Below are 25,740 nucleotides of genomic sequence, written 5' to 3'. Positions count from 1 at the left end.
TAAAAGCTCATTCCAGGAAATTTTGCTGGAAGCTCAGTTAAAATTGTCTCCAGATGACCTCCAAAGATTCATGGTATACAGGGAAAGAAGACTGGCCAGTGTTCCTTTAGAAAAGCTGCGAATGCCTGCCAGAGAACCGACTCCAAGCGTTAGCCTCAGTGGGAACTCAAGCACTTCCAGATCTAAATCTAACACTGCGCAAGGAGTACCTGAACATTCTAAAGGGTCTCGAAGCGACCAAGGAAAGAACGAAGAGGCAGCTAAAGACACGGCTCAGTCAAGTGAAATGTCGCAACAGTAGGTTATCGCCTCTCTGCCAAGAGATGTCCCCCCTCTCGTCATTAAAACGCCACCCGTCATGACAGAATTAGACAAAGAATGGGAACCCTTCAACGAGATGATCAATCTTGAAGGGCAAGTGCCAAGAACGCCTGTGAGCAATACACAGGTAGCACAAGAAGTGGTTTCGACCATAGTCAGCAGTGTCACAGAAACGGAGCACATTCCTATCGCTCCACCTTCTGAGCTTCTACTTAATGTAGAAGAAATTCCTCCACTGGACGTATTCTATAGTCCCCAACATAAAGCAGTTGTAAGAAGACAGAGAAAAAAAAGTAAACTAGAAAATACACTGTCACAAGATGCTGAACAGTTGGACGTCTTATGGAAAGACCCCAACAATAACCCATCTGAAAATCTCACTAAGTTGTCTCAGATCGTAGGAGCATATGCTTCTGCAACTATTGATAAGGCATCAGAAGTTCAAAAACTGTTGAAAGAACAAGAAGATCAAATACAGCTACTACAACGACCATTGCAACAAGCCAATGCTAATATTGAAGCTAACAAACAGCTCGAGAAGTTGCAGGAAGATTTTCAGCAGATGCAGATAGGCTATCAAAGAAGTCTAGATGAGAAAGGAAAACAATTACAAATTTTCCAAGAAATGCATAAAGATGAGCCTAAGATTACAGAATTTATTTCAGAGTCTATTGGCTTAAATGAACAACTACTGCAGAAACAGGAAGAGTTGGGATGTAAGATATCACAATGGAGTCATTATTGCGAACTGAGCGATAAAATCACCAATCAAGTGGTAGACTTGCGGAGTGACTATGATCAGAGTGACAAACGAGTGACGTAGTATTTGGCTTGGCAGGATGAAGATGAAGGGAAAAGAGCAAGTGCACCCAGAATAAACGAGAATCATAAAGAATTTCTCTTTGATAAATGGGACGATCAAATCAGGCAGGCGGAACAAGCAGCAGAGGCAGCGGCCACGCAAGCAAGCATTCTTATCGACTGTGTAAATGAAAATTTGCACAGAGAAAATTTAATCAAAGAGACCACCCCGGGGTATCTACCAAATAAACTACGACTGGAAGTAGAATGGAAGCAGAAGGCGCAGGAGAAGGGAAATGCGATCGAAGCATTAAACAGGTTAAATTGGGAGTGTTACTGGGCATACTTGGTCAAGCCGCATAGTCAATGGATGACTGTGAAATGAATCATAAACGCAGCCGAAAAAGTAGTGCTAGCTCTCATAGATTCCATTTTCGTAGCCCAGCTCAAACCAGAAGTCAGCCAGCCGACTCTCCTCAAGCCCATGATGAACACTTGCAGCTTTAAAGATCAGATTCAGAAATAGTCTTATTTGGAATGTTGTTTTTTTCTTTAAAATTAGATTAGAAAAAGGACGGTCATTTGAAAACCGCAACCTAAATTTTGTAAACAAACTATTATTAGAATTAGGAAGTAGTATTTTAACCCTTCTCATTGCATTTGGAGAAGGGTCCAGAAATTTGTCAAAAACATGTCCTCAGAACGTGCACTTCTGCACCCTCAAAGGAGGTTTTGATGAATGGATGGATCGAGGTTTATTAATGTTTGCATTTGATGTCTGCTACTGATGTTGCACTTTTGTACTCTTAGTAGATGTTAGAACAAGTAGAGATAAATCATTTTTGCTTGAAGCTTATGAGGAGGATCAGTCATAAATGGTACTTTTATCTCTTGGCCATTTCTGCTTATATTCTTAAAGTGATATACAGTTTTAGTTGTTTATATATTATTGCATGAATGTGTGAGTTACCATTTGGCGCTTTTGTACGGTGGAGCCATTTATTTATGTCTGATATATGAATAACTTATTATGCGATATGGTGTTCACAACTATTTTGCCTAACTTTTTATGCAAAGTAGTTCATCTTAATTGATTTCTATTCTTATGATAGCTGAATGATCTTTATTACCAGTTATTGTTTGAAATCTTTTTAGATCGCATAATAGAAGAAATACACCCCGGGTTAGCATATATTAGATGTGATGTTTTTCATTAGATTACAATAGCATAGATTTAGTTTAAAAGTTTGAATTAGATTAGCTTTAAGTATTCTTAGATTAGCAACATCCAACTCTGCACACACACACACCCTTAGACTGGGAAACTGGTCCCATTATCCCCAGTCAGACCCGCTATACCAAACGGATAAGGAGCTGCCAACCAAGGTCCGGACCGGGTGGGTATCCCCCTTGTTGTCGACCCGATTTTCGGGGCTTCAACATATTTGGCGCTAGAAGGAGGGCCTGAACATAGTATCTGTTGGAATGGTTTTCAATTGTAACATTTGAATCAGGATGGCTGCTCACAAACTTCCCATTTGGAGTTGCATCCATGTTCGTGCCTCTTCCAACACTCCACCTAAAGTGGTAAGACTCTTGTCTCAGGTAAAATTCAATGGTAAGAATAATTCTTCTGCTTTTAATGATGCTCTTCAATTTATTCAAAGAGTTTCAAGTTCGAACGTTCAAAGAATTGATGAAGGCGTTTTATGCAGAATTTTTACTCTTACATTCACAGCGGAAGCTAGAAAATGGTGTAGAACCCTCCCAGTTGCCTCAATTCACAGCTGGGACCAATTCGTCAAGACTTTCATTTGTAAATTTGATTGTTATGACTATGACCAGGTATATGATGAAATTGATTATCTACGGAAACAAGATGAATCTGTTAGGGATTTTAATATGCGATTTCATCTTAATTGTCTAAAGTATGATCTTGAAAGTGAACTCATGGATGAAGAATCTTTAGATTATGCTGAGAATTCCCTGCCTCCTATGTCTGATCCAGCAGAAATTAGTCCAAGCTTTGTCTCATTTTCTTCTAATATGAATGAGAATTCCAATTTGAATATACAAATCAGCCATGATGAAGAAGGTTCCCAAAGCCTAGGAGACATGCATGCTCTAATGCAAGAAGACAAAAGCGAGGATGTTGGAGGAAAGCCTGCCTTGGAACCAGGAGATGACTTTGATACAAGGTCAGATAATATCATTGCAAGTCAACAAATGCAGATGCCAAGGTTAGAACAACAAACTAATTCTCTTTCGAAAAGTATCAGTACACAAAGGTATGATCTAAAGCCTGATGTCTATGATGAATTTGATGAACAAAGATTTTTCCATGATGATATTTTCAAATGCATTGTTCCAGAATTGCATTTTTCTCTTTATCCTGATGTTTTTAGTGATGATCATTTTCCCCCTCTCAGTATTAAAGATATCTCAAAAAGTACAGAGGATTACTCAAATGAGTCATCATTAGGTTTTCAAGATAAAAAGACAGCTACAGAACATCCTTTGATCATTTTCAAACAAGAACCACTTGACCTTCCTTGTCTGAAAATATTGGATAAAAAAGAGAAATCTAGAGAAACCTGTAAAGTCATTTATGATAGCTACTTTGATGATGATGATGTTGATTTATCCCAAGTAACTCAACAAAGATCAGATAATGAGAGATATTTTAATTCAAGAATCATACCAGTCAATCCTCATTTCAAAGTAAAGGATCATTTGCGTGATTTTACTATCCAAGACAATACCCCGATCTATGATTCATATCATGAGGAAACCCCCATGCCTGTTCACAATCGTAACTTGTCTTCTGATTCACAAGACAGAATTCGAAATTGCTCGGATCCCATAATTATGGCCAGTTCTTGTGAAAAAGAAGACATTTCAAGTCAATCCCAGTTGTGTTGTAACATTAGCTGTAAAGATAATCATTACATTCTTTCTCACTTGCACTCATTTTGTACAAAATCGGATTGTGTTTTAAATTTTCAGACTTTTGGTAGATTACTATGGTATACTGAGCACCTTATCAAAGAACATTCGAAAGATGTGCTACCATTTTGGAAAACTAGATTGTGTCAAGGAAGTATAGAACTTTTTCAATTCCAAGATCAATCAATATCAGACTTCCTTAAAAAACTTCTATGTCCTCCAAGACATCATCAACAAAAAAAAATATTTTTGGAAACTTGCCAGCAATTCGCGTTAATTGATAAATCTCTTTCCAAAAATTTCCATCTATTCTTCATTAATTTATTTAGTGATTTATATGTGGAAACTTTCCTTTTACAAGAAATTGCTAAAAGCTTGACTTTAACGCATAATGGATTACAGGCCATTAAAACTAAAAAATCATATTCGCAACCTGGCTTGTCATCTTTCCTATTACACGATCACCAATCCATAACAGAAATTCATCCCGATTTTTATGATCCAATAGGTATCCAGCTAGACAGAAGATTTCATAAGAAAGAAATTTCAGCCGGAATTCCGACTGAAGTTACACTTTCTTACCCCACATCCAATGTTAACAGTCCAAGAAAAGCTTTGTTCTCAACACCGATGTTTAAAAGGTACATACGTGTAGGAATAAAAATGAAAAGATGGTTTCACTGGAAATATCATTTTACCTAGTTAATTTTTCTGTGTATAATTAGAATAGGAGTAGGAGTAATTTAGCTAGGTTATTAGGTTGATAATTTACTTTTAAATAGTTGGTAGGCAAAATAAGAAAAGAGATTATCCCTATTATGTACATAATCCAAGGGTATAGTTGCTTCTCTTTTCATTAAATATCTTTCTTCATAATAAAATTTGTTGTGGTTAACAGCATTTGACATTTACTAAAGACACCATTTCTCTATCAGATTTTGAACTTTTGCTTGTATAAATAGCAAAAATTTTTAGAAACTTGATCTTTATTATTAATAGATATAGTTAAAAACTTTAAACCAGATATGATACTAGTTTCAACTTCCAAAAAAATTGACGAAAGCAATCTTAGTGAAGAAATTGTTTTATATCAGTACAATGAAAGGTATCAATAACAAAATAAGGATTCCCTGTAGAAACATCCATTTCCCAAAAAACTCAATTATTTTCGTCCAGAGATTTATTAAGGAAAGCGATGATATCCTCCCTGTTAGAGAAAATCGAAGCATTCAGAGAGACAATCCAAGAAACACTATATCTCAAAGAATAAGAGGTCTCATCACAAGTCGGCTTATCATAATCACAGATATTATAAACTTTGCTGACTTTGCCATTATTGTCCACCAAAACAGGGCAATGACTTAAGATTGTTGAAATCACAAGACAAGGGGTCTCATCACGAGCCAGCTTGTTCAGCAAAAGTGTAAATCAAGTGAATGATTGTGTCATAATTTGGCTACCAAACCAAGACATTGTTCTTTAAGAATAAAAAAGGAAAAAGTGTCAATCTGAGTTTTTCTTTGAAAGTTGTAGATCACCTTAAACAGGATAAAGGATCATTACTGGGTAATAGGTAACCCTGTCGAGGCTATGGACGCCTGCTGGCAGCAGAGGCTATACCTGCGACAAAGGAGCATATTTAAAAAGCTGCTACACAGGGAAGACTTTATTTTATCTTTACAAGACCAAGTAATGGCTGATGTAAATGCAAGGACAAGTTGAGAAAACAAGCAATTAAAATAGAAAGAAGTTGAAGCAAAATATCATTGACAGTTTGGAGTATAATACGCTTTATCTTTTTATAATGAAGTTTAATTTTCTGAATTTTTTTTTGTTGTTTCGGAAGTTTGAAAAATTCAATAGAAAATGCAGAGATAACTGGTTCTCCCAAGTGAATCGCCAATTGTTGTGGCCAGCAACAACCCCCCCTTTTTCATTTAAGTGTTGTCCAAAATACTAGATGAATGGGGACCCTTAGTTAAAATTTAGGAAAAGCAAGAGTTTCCTTTCTTCAAAATAAGGTTACCATCATAAGCTTAGGAAGGTCTTTTGAATATTTTAAAACCAAAGTCTATGATAAGGAAAAAATCTTTAAAGCCGTGTTGCAAAAAAGATAGGAAGTGCTTCCATTTGAGTATAATCCCGGTATGTACAAGACCCTCATGCTAAGCAATATATCGCATCGCAATAAAGTAATACTCATAACGGAAAAACTTCAAGATTTACCGATCTGCGATAACACCGATCACAAGATCGCATATCGCAGAAAATGAGCTGACAAGATTTGGCAAGCATAAAAATTCTGCGATCTGCGATGTTGCGATCGCTGCGATGTTATATTCGTGTGTTTGCGCGATCTGCGATGTTGCGATCGCTGCGATGTTATATTCGTGTGTTTGCGCAATTTGCGATGGTGTGATTTGCGATGGCGCGATCTGCGATGTTACGTAAGAAAATCATAAAATCACTTCATCACGAATCCTTCGGGCACGCTATTTAAGAAAAGCCACTTACCATAATCTGACTCAAGATCATGCGCTTTTAATGATAGTAAAGGGATTAGTTGTCAGCTATTAAATGAAATGTAGACGCGTGCTTTTGTAAAGAATTACTTCACGTAAGGTGGCATATTTGATATATCTGCTGCATTTAAAACTCTCCCATCACCTTTCTTGATCAGTCATTTCCATTTCACTTGTGAGCTGCAGGAACAGAGAGCGAAAGACGATACACAGCCATACACAGGAAGAAATGGGAAAGAAAAATAGAGCTCAGGGCTCTGAGGCTAAGGAAAAGACGAAGGAAATGGCACCTTTGTATACAGACACAGCCTGTAACAAATATGCAGGGATATCGACGTGGGAAAGCATGTACAAACTGCTTGAAGAAGAGAATCCCAGAATAATGAAGGTTACTGCTGTCGCGGACTCACAACGCTCTTCTGAAGCGTCCTTAGAAGAGCTAACATGCTCATTTCTTCATTGGATAGCAGCAAGGCCCAAAATTCTACCATATACGGATATGATCAAGTGGATACTTGACAATGCAGATATGGACAACAGAAAATTCTAGATTCAAGGACAAGGGCTCATCGAATCATTTGCTGCACAAGATTTAAAGCTTATGTATCATCTTCCTGAACCGCAGGCGACTTACAATGCACAATTCGTTAAGAAATTTGTGGCGGAGAACCTAGACCTATTAGAGACCACCAAAGATTGGTCCAGAAAAGAGAAACCGCTCAAGAAAGACAAAAACGGTATGTACAGCACTAGTTCCCTCACCTCTCTGTATTGTTTTGTTGCGGCCATGCTTTGTAGATTATTTGGGATGCCAGATATCAATAAGTTTTCGTCTGAATGGTTACCATTAATAGATGCTGCCACAAATGCCGATATCATGGATTGGGCCAAGATCTTTTCTGATAATCTATACACAGCTATTATCAATTACCGGTCTAAAAGATCCTTGTCTCAAAGGATCTATCCTCCTTTTTATCTATCCGCATATGTTATGGATTCTATTTGTTATGTGTATAAATTTCCCATTATGGGTTGGAAATGGACTACCCAGGACCCATTACCTATCCATGTTTATCATAAGGTACTGTGGGATTTTCAATTCATCCCACATTTCTACCAGATTTGTCACAGGCTTATCTTACCCTTGTATAGAATGATGTATGATGAAGATCCCCCGGGTGCTCAGCCGAGGCATGGATAGATATCATCCCCATCGCAAGATGGTTCGGGCAAGAATGGTTCACCCATATTAGAGTATTTGGAAGCACCGTCCCTCCTCATGTCCTACCCTTGTATATTCCTGACAAACTGCTGGCTCGAGAAATTGCTTATCAAACCTGTTCAGAAGGCGGCCTAACTAAAGACCTAAAAGACAAAAAGAAGGCCATATGGCCTCAGTTTCCTGTAGCTTGTGGGGCCTTTTCATTGTTCGATGTAGGTCACGCGTTCACTGAAGTGGAGAATGTGATGTGTCTACAATTATTTAAATTCCCGGCAAGGCCATTCGACCCTAATGAAGTTGCTCAAGATTTCACAACGAATGTCAAAATAAAAGTATTCGTTGGAAAGAAAGATTTATTTGATGATTTATTTCAGAATAAAAGCTCATTCCAGGAAATTTTGCGGGAAGCTCAGTCAAAATTGTCTCCAGATGACCTCCAAAGATTCATGGTATACAGGGAAAGAAGACTGGCCAGTGTTCCTTTAGAAAAGCTGCGACTGCCTGCCAGAGAACCGACTCCAAGCGTTAGCCTCAGTGGGAACTCAAGCACTTCCAGATCTAAATCTAACACTGCGCAAGGAGTACCTGAACATTCTAAAGGGTCTGGAAGCGACCAAGGAAAGAACGAAGAGGCAGCTAAAGACACGGCTCAGTCAAGTGAAATGTCGCAACAGCAGGTTATCGCCTCTCCGCCAAGAGATGTCCCCCCTCTCGTCATTAAAATGCCACCCGTCATGACAGAATTAGACAAAGAATGGGAAACCTTCAACGAGATGATCAATCTTGAAGGGCAAGCCCCAAGAATGCCTGTGAGCAATACACAGGTAGCACAAGAAGTGGTTTCGACCATAGTCAGCAGTGTCACAGAAACGGAGCACATTCCTATCGCTCCACCTTCTGAGCTTCTACTTAATGTAGAAGAAATTCCTCCACTGGACGTATTCTATAGTCCCCAACATAAAGCAGTTGTAAGAAGACAGAGAAAGAAAAGAAAACTAGAAAATACACTGTCACAAGATGCTGAATAATTGGACGTCTTATGGAAAGACCCCAACAATAACCCATCTGAAAATCTCACTAAGTTGTCTCAGATCGTAGGAGCATATGCTTCTGCAACTATTGACAAGGCATCAAAAGTTCAGCAACTGTTGAAAGAACAAGAAGATCAAATACAGCTACTACAACGACAATTGTAACAAGCTAATGCTAATATCGAAGCTAACAAATAGCTCGAGAAGTTGTAGGAAGACTTTCAGCAGATGTAGATAGGCTATCAAAGAAGTCTAGATGAGAAAGGAAAACAATTACAAATTTTCCAAGAAATGCATAAAGATGAGCCTAAGCTTACAAAATTTATTTCAGAGTCTATTGGCTTAAATGAACAACTACTACGGCAACAGGAAGAGTTGGGATGTAAGATATCACAGTGGAGTCATTATTGCGAACTGAGCGATAAAATCACCAATCAAGTGGTAGACTTGTGGAGTGACTATGATCAGACTGACAAACGAGTGACGGAGTACTTGGCTTGGAAGGACAAAGATGAAGGGAGAAGAGCAAGTGCACCTAGAATAAACGAGAATCATAAAGAATTGCTCTTTGATAAATGGGACGATCAAATCAAGTAGGCGGAACAAGCAGCGGAGACAGCGGCCACGCAAGCAAGCCTTCTTATCGACTGTGTAAATGAAAATTTGCACAGAGAAAATTTAATCGAAGAGACCACCCCAAGGTATCTACCAAATAAACTACGACTGGAAGAAGAATGGAAGCAGAAGGCGCAGGAGAAGGGAAAAGCGATCCAAGCATTAAACAGGTTAAATTGGGAGTGTTACGGGGCATACTTGGTCAAGCCGCATAGTCAATGGATGACTGTGAAATGCATCATAAACGCGGCCGAAAAAGTAGTGCCAGCTCTCATAGATTCTGTTTTCGCAGCCCAGCTCAAAGCAGAAGTCAGCCAGCCGACTCTCCTCAAGCCCATGATTAACACGTGCAGCTTTAGAGAGCAGATTCAGAAATAGTCTTATTTAGAATGTTGTTTTTTTCTTTAAAATTAGATTAGAAAAAGGACGGTGTTATAGACATTTTGGTGCCTTCCAGCATTGAGCATGAAATTTCCATAATCTAAGGGATCCAAAGTCCCTAAACATGTTGTTCCTACTCCTAGAGGAACAAGGCTTACAAACCACAGCAATTCACAGAAGTTCTCCACCTGAAACTGCTCAAAAACAAGTCAATTCAGGATCATTTCAGTGGCTACACTAACTGTTTGCGCTGAATGTCAAAGCCAACACTGGCTACCTGCGTTGAATGTCAACTGGAACAAAGGCTACTTGCGCTGAACGAGAGTGGACAAGTGGCAGGCTCATTTCTCAAGGTGTCAAGACCCAGGAAGCTTCCAAAATGACACTTGCCTCAGGAAATTCGACTGGTGATGAGTAAGAGGTTCCAAATCTCCAAGTGGAAGCAAGAACCTCCAAGTGGACTCAAGAACTGATAGAGGGAGAGGACACTAGTCAGATCTCAAGCTGACTCGTCCTCTCTCCAAACATCTATATATGGATCTCTTCTCCATGAGATCTAGAGGCTGGAATTTTGTTATTGCAAAGAATTGCTGTTGGTTTGAGACTGGAATCATTGGGTGCTTAATGCTTTGAAGGGGCTGAAGATAAGAATTCCATTTGCTGGGAAGGAGATGCTGGATTGGAGCCCTCTGGGTTGTATCTCTTCCTGAACCTTGTTATTCATCAATAAAGCTATCTTGGTTTCTCCTATATGCTGATGTATTTTTGATGAATGAATGTGTTAGCATGTTTAGTTTATTTCTAATCCTAAACTAGTTATGAATGTGAACATCTGTCTTTGTGTAGTGTTCTTCTCGTGTCTCAAGTAGCTGTTCTCTTGTGATCTTGCAGGAACCCGTTGAAGCTGGACAAGCAAGAAGGCAAGTAGCTGCGGACACCCAAAGAGAAGGGAGATATGATCGAGGGACAAACGGAAGACACCGGTAAGTCTATTGATCTCTCTTATTTCACATTTCATAAAGGAAGAAACAAGTATAGCTGTACTCGTTTGTTGCTAAGGCACTGTCACACCTTAGCTGGATAGGATCGTCTTGCATAGGCATTTTTCCCCACAACAAATTGGCGACTCCGCTAGGGAGATCTGTTTAAGTCATTTTATTTGTGTTTCTATCATTGTTTGCATCATAGACTTGACATCAACAATCGATCTACATCTTTCCCGGATGTAAAGTAGAAAGTTGCTGCTTTGATCCAATTGCTGGACTTGTCTATGATCTTAACAATGGATCCACAAATGATTTGATGATCCTTGTGATAGATATTAGTAGCCTCTCAAAGCATCCCTTTGATTACACCTTGCTTGTTGCTTTTATTTGGCCTAAAACAGTGAATTAAAGAGCAATCTGTGACCCAGAACCTGAGGGAAACGAGAGTTTCTCCTCCAGCGCAGACCCAGTGAAGGGATTCTGCATTTCAACGCAGGTCCCGTGAAGGCTACCTGCGCTGAATGTCAAAACCCCTGTGTTGAGGTTGCGCTGAACCAGTTTGTTCTTGTGCAACTGGGGTTCTCTGCTCTGTTTTGCCTTGTTTTGATCTCTGTTTTTTGCAGCCTGTAACCAGCATAGGTACCAGTCTGATAACTCCTTTTCTCTGCTTACATTCCGCCTCCTTTTGTACAAAAAGACTGTGAGTGTTTTTATGTGTTTGTGGCGTCATTTACAGTTTTCCTTTGCATGAGTGAAATAGTCATCCTGTAGCCCTTGATTCAGATCTGATTGATTGTGATCTTAGAAGAGAGTTCATTGGCTATTTGCAGATTGATTATACATTTACTTTTGCTTATTGCTTTGGATTTGTCTCTTTTAAGTGTCAAAACAAGTCTTTATTTCGAAAATCGTTAAATGTTGTAATCTCTTCTACCCTCTCTGATTTCGAAAAAGTAAACTTGTTTGTATTGATCATTTAAAAGCAAATTCAAAGTTGTACAAAAAGCTTTCTTTGTCGGCATCAATACTAAGAAAGCGGAAAACAAACACCTGCATTGTGCATTTGCATTTGATAGTTTGCATGTTGGATTTAGGAAAAGTGCATTAGAGTGTGTTGATTTCTCTTTGAGAAAAGATGGTGTCTTTCTTTTCCCTTAGTAGCTAGGATTTTCAAAGTTGAAAAGATATAAAGCTTGCTTATCATCTTTAGACTGCATTTAGGAATTTGTATCATACATCTCATGGTGAACCTTGAAATGCAAACTTTAAAAAGATCAACCTAAAATAAATTGAATGAACTTAACAATGCTTTGTAACATAACGCACAACATAGAGGTCTAGGCTAGAGACGTGTTCCGGCGTCGTTAAGCCTGGTGACTGTCGATCTCGTGGATGGTGGGTGATTCCTCCTGAGGGACGATAGCGCCAGTACGGATTGTGCTCCCACGTACCGTCGCGTATATATTGGGAGACCCCTATAGGCATAAAACCTTTACCCTTAGGAAGCCGTGTCGGCCGCCCTACTGATCGCAATGCACTGAACACAGCATTCAGGAAGATCGACCGCCCGTACCCTAAAAAGTATTCTGCGGTTTTGCAAAAAGTTTGGCACACCCTCTGCCTAGAACTCCAAAGCAGTTCCTTTTGGCCTTTTTCAGACTCTATAACAGAAAAGTCCATCCGAGCATTTTTCAGTTCGGGCTCGTTAAAACATCGAAGGAGACTAGAGTCATCTTTAGCTTTTTCTCGACTCTTTAAAAATGAAAAAGCAAGTTGTGTCTAAAGCGTCGTTAAAAGATTTATTTTAAACGAAAAAATCACCCCTAATTCCTGCGTTGATCTTTAGGTTGAAAAATGGAGGACACCAACCAAGGAATTCCCCTTGGTGGAAATCCTAGTCCCTTCTCCTCTTGGGGAGATGTTGGTGCGCCCCACATGGCCACATTGTCGCTTCCAGGACTGAAAATTGGCCTACCAGTCTGGCTCTTTTCAACCAATGTCGTTCAGAACACCACCATTCCTGAACAGTCGAGTCAACAATTAGACCAGACCAGAGTTGCCAACCAGCCTTCTACTTCATCTAACTCTTCCTCTCCTCCTTCCTCTTCGCTTGACAGAACTGGTAAAACAAAAAACCAGGTTCCTAAGGAGAATAAGGAAAAGAAGAAGAAAGAGAAGAAGAAGAAGGAGCCAAAGGCGACTGGGGGCAAACAAGTGTCGTCTGACAAAAATTCACACACAGCACTAACAAGGCCTAAATCGCCATGCGTCATATGCAAGGGAGACCATTTCCATAGAGATTGTCCCTGTATCCCTCGAATACTAAGGGACTGGTCTCCCCGTTTGCACAATTCGGTAGCATCAACCTCTGATAGCCATGTTGACTGCTCACCGTCAACTAGTGAAAGTGAAGCCACAGGACAGAGAGGGAAACTTAGATTTCCCTGCAAACTGTGTGAAGGCGATCACGCCATCCACCGTTGTCCCTTCTTAGACGAGGCTAAAAGAGTTCTGGAAGATCGCCCGATTTTACGAGCGCAACTTCCTCCTGGATATCAAAAACTCCTGCCAAGTCCTTCGCTAGTTGAGAACCCGGCTGGCCTGCCCAGGTGGTCAGCCGAAGCACCGATCATTGAAGATGAACCGTCTGGATCCATGCCTGACGAAAGTCAAAAGGTTGATACAGCAGTTGACCCGGTTTTGCCTTCAGAGGCTCTATCTTCGAATGATACCATCACAGAGGAGAATAAAGATGACACCGTCCAAATTCTCTTCATCAACACTGACTCTGATGAACAAGGGGGCAATGCCCCCATTCCTTTATCGCAGGAAGGAAGTTCATCAGAGCGATATCCGACCATTTATTCGGTCCCACCACCAAGCAACCTGGTTGTGTCCTTTGACTGGAACCAACTAGGCAGACCCCGGTTGCGAGCAAGTATACCATTTAGAATTATCGTTCAAATATACAAAATGGTAATGGCTGGCACTATCATTGATGAGGGGGCATCTATGAGTATCCTTTCCTCTATTGCTTGGAAAGCGCTTGGTTCGCCAGCGCTTTTTCCTGAAATGAGAAATCTATCAGGCTTTGATAAAGGAACCAGTCGACCTTTAGGCATCCTCCCCAATGCGCCCATAACATTGAAAGGGAAGACCGTTCAAATAAACGTGATGGTCGTTCAAGGACCCTTGGATTATAACCTACTCCTTGGACGAGACTATATATATTTCAAGGGAGCTATAGTCTCCTCACTCTTTAGAGTAATGTGTTTTCCGCATGAAGGAAGAGTGGTCAAGCTCGTGGACCAACTTTCATTTCCCGGATCACGCATCGCAAATAGTCATGTACCATCCCTAAATGGTCTATTCATGCAAGAAGTGTCTCAACCCACGGTCCGTCCTCCTGATGAGCGCGAGTAATCCGGGAGGATATGACCGGAACCCAGGGAGCATGCGTCCTGGTCTGCTTCGGCAGGAAAACTTTGGGTATAGAGTAGGTTTCCGCGGGAGAATATGACTAGTCCGTACCCCGTCCATGGTTGGAAGAGGGGTTGTTCTGGAATAAGATTCTCTTGTCAAAGTTATGTAAGTTGACAAGAATCGTCACTCACCTCTGTCTATTTCGGTAGACATTGCCGAGGAAGTGTTTTGTTTGAAAGATTAACGAGACAATCTTTGGGTAACCTGAAAGAGGTAAGCCTCTCTCTTTAAAACAATTTGTTTTGAAGGAAAATAAGTAGAGGTAACCTTGAAATCGTACTTTATACCTGGGGGCATGCAAACCTTTTGGAGTGCAAGCAAACAGCGGTTATTTATCTGTTTTTTGGATTAGTCGTTTCCTAACTTGCATAAAGAAAGGATGCGGAGCATAGCTTTGGTATGGCACAAGATCCATAAAAAATGGAATCTTTCATGAGACATTCTTATCATATGACTGGGTAATCGAGCAGTTTTAGCACAAAGTTCATGCTCGTTAAAAAATAAACGCAAGATTCGAGCAGTTTTAGCACATAGTTCATGCTCGTTAAAAAATAAACATAAGTTCGAGCAAATGTTTCCACCCGCGTTTAAGCTCGTTAAAAAATGAACTATCCCGGTAAATAACCACTGTGAATATAATATCATCAGCCATTAAAGCCTTGGTCGTGTTTGCACCATCACCTCCACTTTTCATTTGGCCGATCGTTCACCTCCATATGATTGTTTACCCATTTTGAGGAACAACTGCGAAGAGTGATTTCACCTAGCCATCCTTGTGACACTGCCGTGATTGGAAAATTCCAACCTGTACCTGGAATCAGCTGCTACCCCTGTTTATCACTCGTTCCTCAAAAGACGAGTCTTCTTTAAGCTCTTTTCAACTGACTCGTAAAATATGAAAAGATTTCCGAGTGTTGGCCTTCCAGCTCGTTAAAGGACAGGAAGAGCTATCCCTCCTCTAGATTTTAATCTTTTTGGACCTAAGGGATTATTGCACAAAAAGATCGAGCACTTGTTTTATTCGGCTCGTTAAAACTATCGAAAACTCATCCCTTCTGTATTGTTTTATACTTTTTCAGACTTAAGGGATTAGATGATGAAAAAGGAATTTTGGAGTTGACTTTATGTACCTTTTCAGACTCTCTAAAAATGAAAAGGACCGAGTTATCCTTGTCGTTAGACTCGTTAAAATCATTAAATAGCGACAAACTTGTCTTTAGACGAGAACGAGTTTCACTATCGCTAGGCTCGTTAAAACATAGCGATGGGCTTGCCTGAAGGGCAGGTTATAGAACAAGCATATGTTATCCTCCTCAAGCTTGACAAAAATAAAGAGGTACTGGTTAGCAATGACTGGGGAAAAATTGGGAGAAACCAAAGAAAACTTTGATGGTAGCAAGTCACTCTTGAACATGACACTTTTCCTCCGTACCACAATCGGGTTGGGTTGTTTCATTCACCGGTCACATCACCATGGTCTCGCCATACCATCCATATTTGGGGTAATGCTACCGATCCATCACATCAGTGTCGCCATATGTTCAAGAGAAGTCGTTCAGGATGAGTCAACCGTGTCCCATCCACTGCCATACATTATCCTTCATCCATTCATGACCGCCACCCTGAATCATATGTCACAGATCGTTTTCACATCCATTAAAATCATTAGCTCCGTTCCGTGTCACTGATGTGGGATTCATTAAGGCCCTCCTGTGACGGATCACTTCTTGTCGACATCAGCTCATTATCCAAGAAGTTGATCTAGGAACAACCCCTTCGGTACTTTGAAGCTTGCATGCCACAATGGCAAGTTTCTCACTTCCGGCGACAGGTATACATCAATGACCTTCGACCAAAAGATTTTGCGTGGTGTTCGACGCCAAGTCCTTTATTCATACCACGTGAATTGTACTGCAGTACCTTGAGGGTCATTATCATTATCGGTGATTCCTCTCGCGCTTGTTAATGGTTTACATCATTGACCGGTAATCAAGTGATGTCTTTCCATGTTCGACTTCAGAACATTTCTCACATGGATCGACTTGTACTTAGAGTGAAGATCGAACGAGTTTTGAAGACCCCAGATCTAGTTTCATCCATCCGGGCTGCGATATATATTCAGGAAAGATAAAGACATTGACATGTACATCATTGCAGTAGATAATAATCCTACTCAAAGGATGATAATTTCATCAGAATTATCAGTCTACCATCAGACGATTGTCTGTTCTATGTACAGAAAAATGTATTTATAAAGCTGACCATGGGAATGCCCGCCTCAACTAGATCATGAAAGCAGTATGAAAAATAATGTATTGTATTGTATCTTATTTACAGGTCTCCTCCCAGCATTGGATGAACTTCGGATCCCCCTAATAAAGCATTTCACCCGATAAACAGCCTCATACTTTAGGGGGCAACTGTTATAGACATTTTTGTGCCTTACAACATTAAGCATGAAATGTCCATAATCTAAGGGATCCAAAGTCCCTAAACATGTTGTTCCTACCCCTAGAGGAACAAGGCTAACAAACCACAGCAATTCACAGAAGTTCTCCACCTGAAACTGCTCAAAAACAAGTCAATTCAGGATCATTTCAGTGGCTACACTAACTGTTTGCGCTGAATGTCAAAGCCAACACTGGCTACCTGCGTTGAATGTCAACTGGAACAAAGGCTACCTGCGCTGAATGAGAGTGGACAAGTGGCAGGCTCATTTCTCAAGGTGTCAAGACCCAGGAAGCTTCCAAAATGACACTTGCCTCAGGGAATTCGACTGGTGATGAGTAAGAGGTTCCAAATCTCAAAGTGGAAGCAAGAACTTACAAGTGGACTTAAGAACTGATAGAGGGAGAGGACACTAGTCAGATCTCAAACTGACTCATCCTCTCTCCAAAAATCTATATATGGATCTCTTCTCCATGAGATCTAGAGGCTGGAATTTTGTTATTGCAAAGAATTGTTGTTAGTTTGAGACTGGAATCATTGGGTGCTTAATGCTTTGAAGGGGCTGAAGATAGGAATTCCATTTGCTGGGAAGGAGATGCTGGATTGGAGCCCTCTGGGTTGTATCTTTTCCTGAACCTTGTTATTCATCAATAAAGCTATCTTGGTTTCTCCTATATGCTGATGTATTTTTGATGAATGAATGTGTTAGCATGTTTAGTTTATTTCTAATCCTAAACTAGTTATGAATGTGAACATCTGCCTTTGTGTAGTGTTCTTCTCTTGTCTCAAGTAGCTGTTCTCTTGTCGCAAGTAGCTGTTCTCTTGTGATCTTGCAGGAACCCGTTGAAGCTGGACAAGCAAGAAGGCAAGTAGCTGTGGACACCCAAAGAGAAGGGATATCTGATCGAGGGACAAACGGAAGACACCGGTAAGTCTATTGATCTCTCTTCTTTCACATTTCATAAAGGAAGAAACCACTATAGCTGTACTCGTTTGTTGCTAAGGCACTGTCACACCTTAGGTGGATAGGATCGTCCTGCATAGGCATTTTTCCCCACAACAGACGGTCATTTGAAAACCGCAGCCTAAATTTTGTAAACAAACTATTATTAGAATTAGGAAGTAGTATTTTAACCCTTCTCATTGCATTTGGAGAAGGGTCCAGAAATTTGTCAAAACCTGTCCTCAAAACATGCACTTCTGCACCCTCATAGGAGGTTTTGATGAATGGATGGATCGAGGTTTATTAATGTTTGCATTTTATGTCTGCTACTGATGTTGCACTTTTTTACTCTTAGTAGATGTTAGAACAAGTAGAGATAAATCATTTTTGCTTGAAGCTTATGAGTAGGATCAGTCATAAATGGTACTTTTATCTCTTGGCCATTTCTGCTTATATTCTTAAAGTGATATACAGTTTTAGTTGTTTATATGTTATTGCATGAATGTGTGAGTTACCATTTGGCACTTTTGTACGGTGGAGCCATTTATTTATGTCTGATATATGAATAACTTATTATGTGATATGTTGTTCACAACTGTTTTGCCTAACTTTTTATGCAAAGTAGCTCATCTTAATTGATTTCTATTCTTAGGATAGCTGAGTGATCTTTATTACCAGTTATTGTTTGAAATCTTTTTAGATCGCATAATAGAAGAAATACACCCCGGGTTAGCATAGATTAGATGTGTTGTTTTTCATTAGATTACAATAGCATAGATTTAGTTTAAAAGTTTGAATTAGATTAGCTTTAAGTATTCTTAGATCAACAACATCCAACTCTGCACACACACACACCCTTAGATTGGGAAACTGGTCCCATTATCCCCAGTCGGACCCGCTATACCAAACGGATAAGGAGCTGCCAACCAAGGTTCGGACCGGGTGGGTATCCCCCTTGTTTTCGACCCGATTTTCGGGGCTTCAACACTTGTTTAAGAAATTTGCCTTTCAGGTTCACCGTGTGATGTAGATATACAATTCCTAAGATGCAATCTAAGATGATAAACAATCATTTAATCTTCTTTTTGCAATGAAAATCGTAGCTACTATAGAAAGAGAGGTGATATTCTTTCAACATAGAGCAGAGAGCACACACTATATGCACTGTCCTAAATCAAACCAACAAATAGTCTAAATGCAAATGCACATGCATGTATTTGTTTTCAGCCTTCTTAATGTGTGAATGATAAAAAGAAAGCTAAGCGCAAATTTGAATTATTTTTCAAAGCGACATTACTAACAAGCTTCTTTTCAAGACAAAATGAAGACAATGACGACACTTTGCAATTTGGAATTGAAAACTTGCTTTTGACACTTGAAAAACTACTAATTCAAATCAAATACAAGAGTAACAGTGTAATCGACTATCAAGAACAATCAGATTCTCTTTTATGACTGAAAATGACACTTGCGACACTTCCAAATCAAGAAACAACGGTTCAATTACGCTACTTCTTTGTAAAAGAGAACTGAAAATGGCTCACAATACATAAAAACATTTACAGTTCTTTGCACAATGGAGGTGGAATAATGGCAAGGAAGGGGGTTTCCAATAGAGGTATACTGACTACAAACAACAAAACTCCTGAATAGAGTTGAAAAGAGTGAAGAAAAACCAAAGTCTGGAGGCAAAATTAGCCTTCTTTAATCAGCGCACCTATTACACAGGGATTCCAATATGCGTCCCACCTACAGCACATGGGAAGTGTGATGCATACTTATATCCTTGAAGAGAGGGTGTGATGGTACAGTGCGAGACTTTTGATCCAGTACTTGATCACAGTTTGCAGCACAGTTCAGGGATTTAGGCCGAGCAAGTGATAATCAGTAAATAAATCACAGGGGTAAATCTAAGGAGGTTACTAGAGCCACCACAAGGGAAATTAGAGAGCTTGTAAATCGATTTTTTAGTTCATAAACAAAACATGGAGATAGACTGAAGCAGCATTGATCTACTTTGCACTTGCATAGCAAATGCAGTTCGAAGGCTAGCTAGTTTGACTTCAGGCTCCGTCTGTAAGTTTATAAAGCAAACAAATATAGAAAAAATAATAATATATTCGCTTCCTAGCGGAGTCGCCATTTTGTTACAGGGAAATCTAGTGTCTATGAAAAGCTGCTAGTCCCACTAAGGCTGGTAGCTATCTTAGAAACAAACAAATTAAAACTACTTTCGTCTTCCTTTATGAGAAGTAGATAAGAGGGGAACAAAGGAGACCAACCTCTGTCTTCCGCTTGGTTCCTTGCTTGATTCCTCTCCCTTCTAATAGATCTTTGCCACCTGCTTCCTTTTTTACCCAGCTTCAAAGTGCACCTGTGGAATCAAAGCAGCATAACACTATCCAAGAACAGAGATCTACTATCATAAACAATATAGGACCAGATATATATTGACCACACAAATGCATATATCATCGATCATACAAGAATATGGAGGAAAACTTGAATAGCTTTATTAATATCAAAAATAGAAAAGAGGATTACAACCAATTGTTCTGACCCAGCGTCATCCTCTCAGCAAGAAATCCCTTCTTCACCTCATGAAAAGCTTAGATCACCCAACACTATGATGTTATACCAAGAAACCAGCAACACTTCCTTACAAGATACAAAATTCCAGCCTCTGGATCTCTGGGATGAGGGGTCCATATATAGATGATTACAGGGAGGTGAGTCAGCTCCTGAGATTTGATTAGTTTCCTCTGTCTGATAGTTCTTGATTCCACTTGGAGATTGATGATCTCTTACTCATCCCTGGGCGAATGCAGAGAGGCAAGTTTCACAGGAGAAGTTTCTGGAAAATTCCATGATCATCCACCTCGCAAATTGACTCTGCCATTTGTCCACTCTTTCCCATTGCACCCCATAGAAGGGATTTTCAGTATGCATCGCACCTCCCGTGTGCATTCAGGTGGGATGCAGCGCACTTTGACCATGGAGTAGGTGAGATGGTCCAGTTTTGACCAGTTCTGAGTAGTTTTTCATGGAGAACTTCTGGGAGATGATATAATCAGCTGACCTTGTTCTTTTAAGGGATGGAACAACACTTTTAGGGACTTAGGAGTCCTCGGTTTATGGACATGTTTGATTGGGGTTGCAGTGCCCAAAAATGTCTATAATAATATTTCAATGTAAAACTTATATAAATTGTTTGAATATCTATGATAATTAATTTATTTTGATATCAACTATATATATATATATATATATATATATATAAAGAGAGGGCTTTAAAAAACAATTTTAATATTAATAATATATGTGTTAATAATGATAAAAATACTTTAATATCTAAAAGGAAGAAGTGATTGAAAGTAAAAAAATCCAATTACTTCATAATAAAAATACTAAAAGGGAATTATGTAATTCATTCAATTCTTAATATAAAATTAATGTCACATTTAATAATAATAATTATAATAATAAATTCAATATGGTTATAAATAAAATATTTCATTGCAAAGATCATTAACTAACAAAAAAAAAAATTAACATGTACAAATATCATTAAATAAATTATGTTAATGTTCATATTAAGTAAAAATTTTCAATCTCAACTATGTATATAAGATCTTTCTATTCTACATTTTGACTCCTTTTCAAGTATATTTTTTTGTCAATTTTGAGTAAAATCCAACAAAGCCTTGTTACAGTTATAAGTTTAACTTGTGTAATCTAAAAAATCCAAGTGGCCAATGAGATTTACATGCTCATGAATCCATTTGTGCATTCAAAAATAAAATATTATAAGAAAAAATATAATAATTTTTATTATATTATAACAATATCATAAAACTATTCATATTATCAATAATATGATAAACCAAGGGGATTAATAAAGCTAAAGGATTATTAATATTATAAAGCAAAGGAAATAATATTAAACCCAAGGGATTAATAAACCTGGTGGATTAATATTATAAAAACAAGGTTCTAATATTAAAAACCCAAGGGAATAATATTATAAACCTTATTGTAAACCCAAGGAATTAATATTATAAACCTTAGGATTAATATTATTACCCTTAAGATTAAATCCTAAAATTATAATTTATAAACCCAATACTAAACCCTAATATTATAAACCCAATATTAAAAAGACCTAATTTTATAAACCTAATATTAAACCCTGATTTTGTAATGTAACAATGTGATGTTGAATAAATTGCAATGTAATGTAAGATTGCGACAATCATTTTGAGATTGATTGTCATATTTATACAATGTTAAACCCAACAAAATGATAAACCCAAGGGAATATTGATATTATAAAACAAAGAGATTATTATTAGATAAACCCAAGGGATTAGTATTATAAACACAAGGGATTAATATTATATACACAAGGGATTAATAAACCGTATAAACTAATATTATAAAACTAAGGGATTATTGATATTATAAACCCAAGGTAGTAATATTATAAACCCTTGGGTTTAATGTTATAAATCGAAGGTTTAAATAACATTATAAACCCAAGGGATTCATATTAAACCCTAAGATTAATATTAAACCTTAAGAATATAAAATGAAAGATTGATATTATAAACCTGTTGTGGCCAGCAACAACCCCCCCCTTTTTGTTCAAACTAGTATCGACCACGATGCTAGAATGAATGGGGACCCTTAGTTACATTTCAAAAAAGAAAAATAATAATAATAAAGATTTCTTTTGAAATTGCAAGCATCAGCTTAGAAAAGGTTTCTTGGACAACTTAAGCCTAAACCTGTGTTCATAAAAGCAAATCGTCAAGGTCGCAGCACGAAAAGGGTAAGAAACGCCCACATTTCCCTTCTGAAGGCCAATATGCGCATAATCTCGGCATTAATAAACCACGTCGCATCGCAATACGTTAACATCCATAAACAAAAGATTACGAGTCCGCTGATTTGCGATATTGCGATGGCGCGATCGCACATTGCAAAAATGAGGCAGGGTACGTTAGCAATCATTGAACCATTGCGATTTGCGATGTTCCGATGCTGCAATATGCGATATTGTGATCGCTACCGTTTGCGATCGCGTGGCATGCAGGATGCGTTGGCAGTTCATAAAAGCACCTTGATACGACTCCTTCGGGCACACCACCCAAAGAAAATCCACTTACTATAACCTGACTTGAGAATTATTGCACTTTTAATGTTAGTAATGAATTAGTTGTCAGTTATTAAGTGGCATAAAGACGCGTGCCTTAATGCGGATTTACTTCACGTAAGGTGGCGTATCTGATCTATCCCTTACATTCAAAACTCTCCCATCACCTTTTTTGATCAATCTTTCCATTTCTCTCATAACCTGCAGGAGCGAAGTGCGAAGGCAAAAATCAAACAGAAACGATAAGCAAGATGGGGAAGAAGAACAAAGCTCAGAGCTCAGAAACAAGAGAAAAGACCAAGGAGATGGCACCCCTTTACACAGATACCGCATGCAATAAATATGCAGGAATTTCCACATGGGAAAGCATGTATAGACTATTGGAGGAAGAGAACCCTAGAATAATCAAGGCAACTGCTGCTGTCGCAGATGCACCGCGCTCTTCAGAAGCATCCTTGGAAGATCTAGCGTGCTCTTTCCTCCACAGAATAGCATCAAGGCCAAAGATCCTACCGTATACGGACATGATCAAGTGGGTTTTAGATGACGCAGAGCTACATCATAGGCAATTCAAAGTCAAAGGACATGGGCTCGTAGGATCATTCGCGGCTCAAGACCTGAAGCTCATGTATCACCTTCCCGAACCTCAAACGACCTACAATGCAGATTTTGTTAAGAACTTCGCAGCAGAGAATCCGGACCTATCAGACACTACCAAAGAATGGTCGAAAAGGGATGAACCACTGAAGAAAGATAAGAACGGTATGTATAGCACCGGTTCCCTTACGTCTCCGTATTGTTTTGCTGCAGCCATGCTCTGTAGGCTATTCGGTAAGCCTGATATCAATAAATTTCCATCTGAATGGCTACCGTTAATTGATGCTGTGACTAACTCCGAGGTAATAGATTGGGCCAAAATCCTTTCTGACACTCTATACACGGCCATTCTTCACTATCGTTCTAAAAGATCCTTCTCCCAAAGGTTTTATCCCCCTTTTTATATGTCTGCCTACATAATGGACTCTATCTATTATGTGTCTAAATTCCCCACTATGGGCTGGCAATGGACTACCCAGGACCCATTGCCCATTCATGTCTACCATAAAGTCTTGTGGGATTCCCAGTTTGCCCCCCATTTTTACCAGATTTGCCACGGGCTCATACTGCCCATCCATAGAATGATATATGATAAAGACCCTCCGAGATGCTCTCCCGAAGCAAAAAACGACATCACCTCCGTAGCTAGATGGTTTGGAGAAGAATGGTTTACCTACATTCGAGTTTTTGGAAGCACAGTACCTCCTCATGTCCTACCCTTGTACATCCCAGATAAATTGTTGGCCCGAGAGATCGCTTATCAGACTTGTTCTGAAGGTGGTTTAACTAAGGACCTAAAGAACAAAAAGAAGGCCATTTGGCCTCCATTCCCCGTCACATGTGGGGCCTTCTCTTTATTCGATGTGGGACACGCTTTTGGTGAGGTGGAGAATGTGACGTGTCTCCAACTATTTAAACTCCCACCAAGGCCATTCGATCCAAGTAAAGTCGCCCAAGAATTTACAACTAGCGTCAGGATAAGTGTGTTCTCTGGACAGAAAGATCCGTTTGACGACCTCTTTCAGAGTAAGAACTCGATCAAAGAAGTTTTGCAAGAAGCTCAGTCAAGGTTGTCCCCAGACAACCTCCGGAAATTCAAGTTGTATAGAGAAAGAAGGCTGGCTAACATTCCACTGGAAGTGCTGCGGATAGCTGCCAGAGAACCGACTCCAAGCGTCAACCTCAATGAACACTCCAGTGCCTCCAAACCTGATTCCAGCGCCGTGCAAGAAATATCTCCAGATCTTGAAGATTCTGTCCACAAAGAAGACAAGAATGAAGAAACAATCAAAGACACGGCTCAGTCAAGCTCGATGGCTCAGCAGCAAGTTGTCGTCTCGCCACCAAGAGGAATTCCCCCTCCCGTCACTGAAGCACCTCTCGTTACAGCAGAACTAGATAAAGAATGGGAGACCTTCAATGAACTAATAAATCTTGAAGGCCAAGTCCCGCAAACACCTGTGAGCAATACTCAGGTGGTGCAAGAGGTCTTCTCAACCATAGTCAGTGGTACCGTAGAGACGGAGCATCTCCCTATAGCTCCATCCTCAGAACTTCTACTCGGCGTAGAAGAAATCCCTCCACTGGACGTATTTTACAGTCCACAGCACAAGGCAGTTGTGAGAAGACAAAGAAAGAAAAGGAAGCTTGAAAATGCACTGGCTCAGAATGCTGAACACCTAGATGTCTTGTGGAAAGACCCGAATAACAATCCAACAGAAAATCTCACGAAATTGTCTCAAATTGCGGGAGCATATGCTTCTGCAACTATTGACAAGGCCTCTGAAGTTCAACAGCTCCTAAAAGAACGTGAAAGTCAAATAAAACTGCTGCAACAACAGTTGCGACAGGCCAATGAGAACGCTGAAGCCTCCAAGCAGCTTGAAGAGTTACAGGAAAGCTTTCGCCAGATGCAGGTGAGCCACCAAAGAAGTATTGAAGAAAAAGAAAAACAGCTGCAGACGGTGCAAGAAATGCATAAAGATGAACCCAAGCTGACAGAGTTTATTTCAGAGTCCATCGGCTTGAACGACCAGTTGTCACAGTAACAGGAGGAAATGGTGCGCAAAATATCACAGTGGAGGGAGTTTTGTGAAATAAGCGACAAGATCACCAGCCAAGTAGTGGAACTACGGAATGACTATGACCAGGCCAACAAAAGAATAACAGAATACCTGGCTTGGCAAAATGACGAGGAATGGAAAAGAGCAGGGGCACCCATGATTAATGAAAATCATAAAGAACTGCTCTTTAACAAATGGGACGAGCAAATCACACAGGCGGAGCAGG

This window comes from Pinus tabuliformis, chromosome 5_2 (genome assembly GCF_031772625.1).
Source record: "Pinus tabuliformis cultivar Carrire ecotype Pingquan chromosome 5_2, CPIR1, whole genome shotgun sequence".
Classification (NCBI taxonomy): domain Eukaryota; kingdom Viridiplantae; phylum Streptophyta; class Pinopsida; order Pinales; family Pinaceae; genus Pinus; species Pinus tabuliformis.
This window is presented reverse-complemented; position numbering follows the sequence as displayed.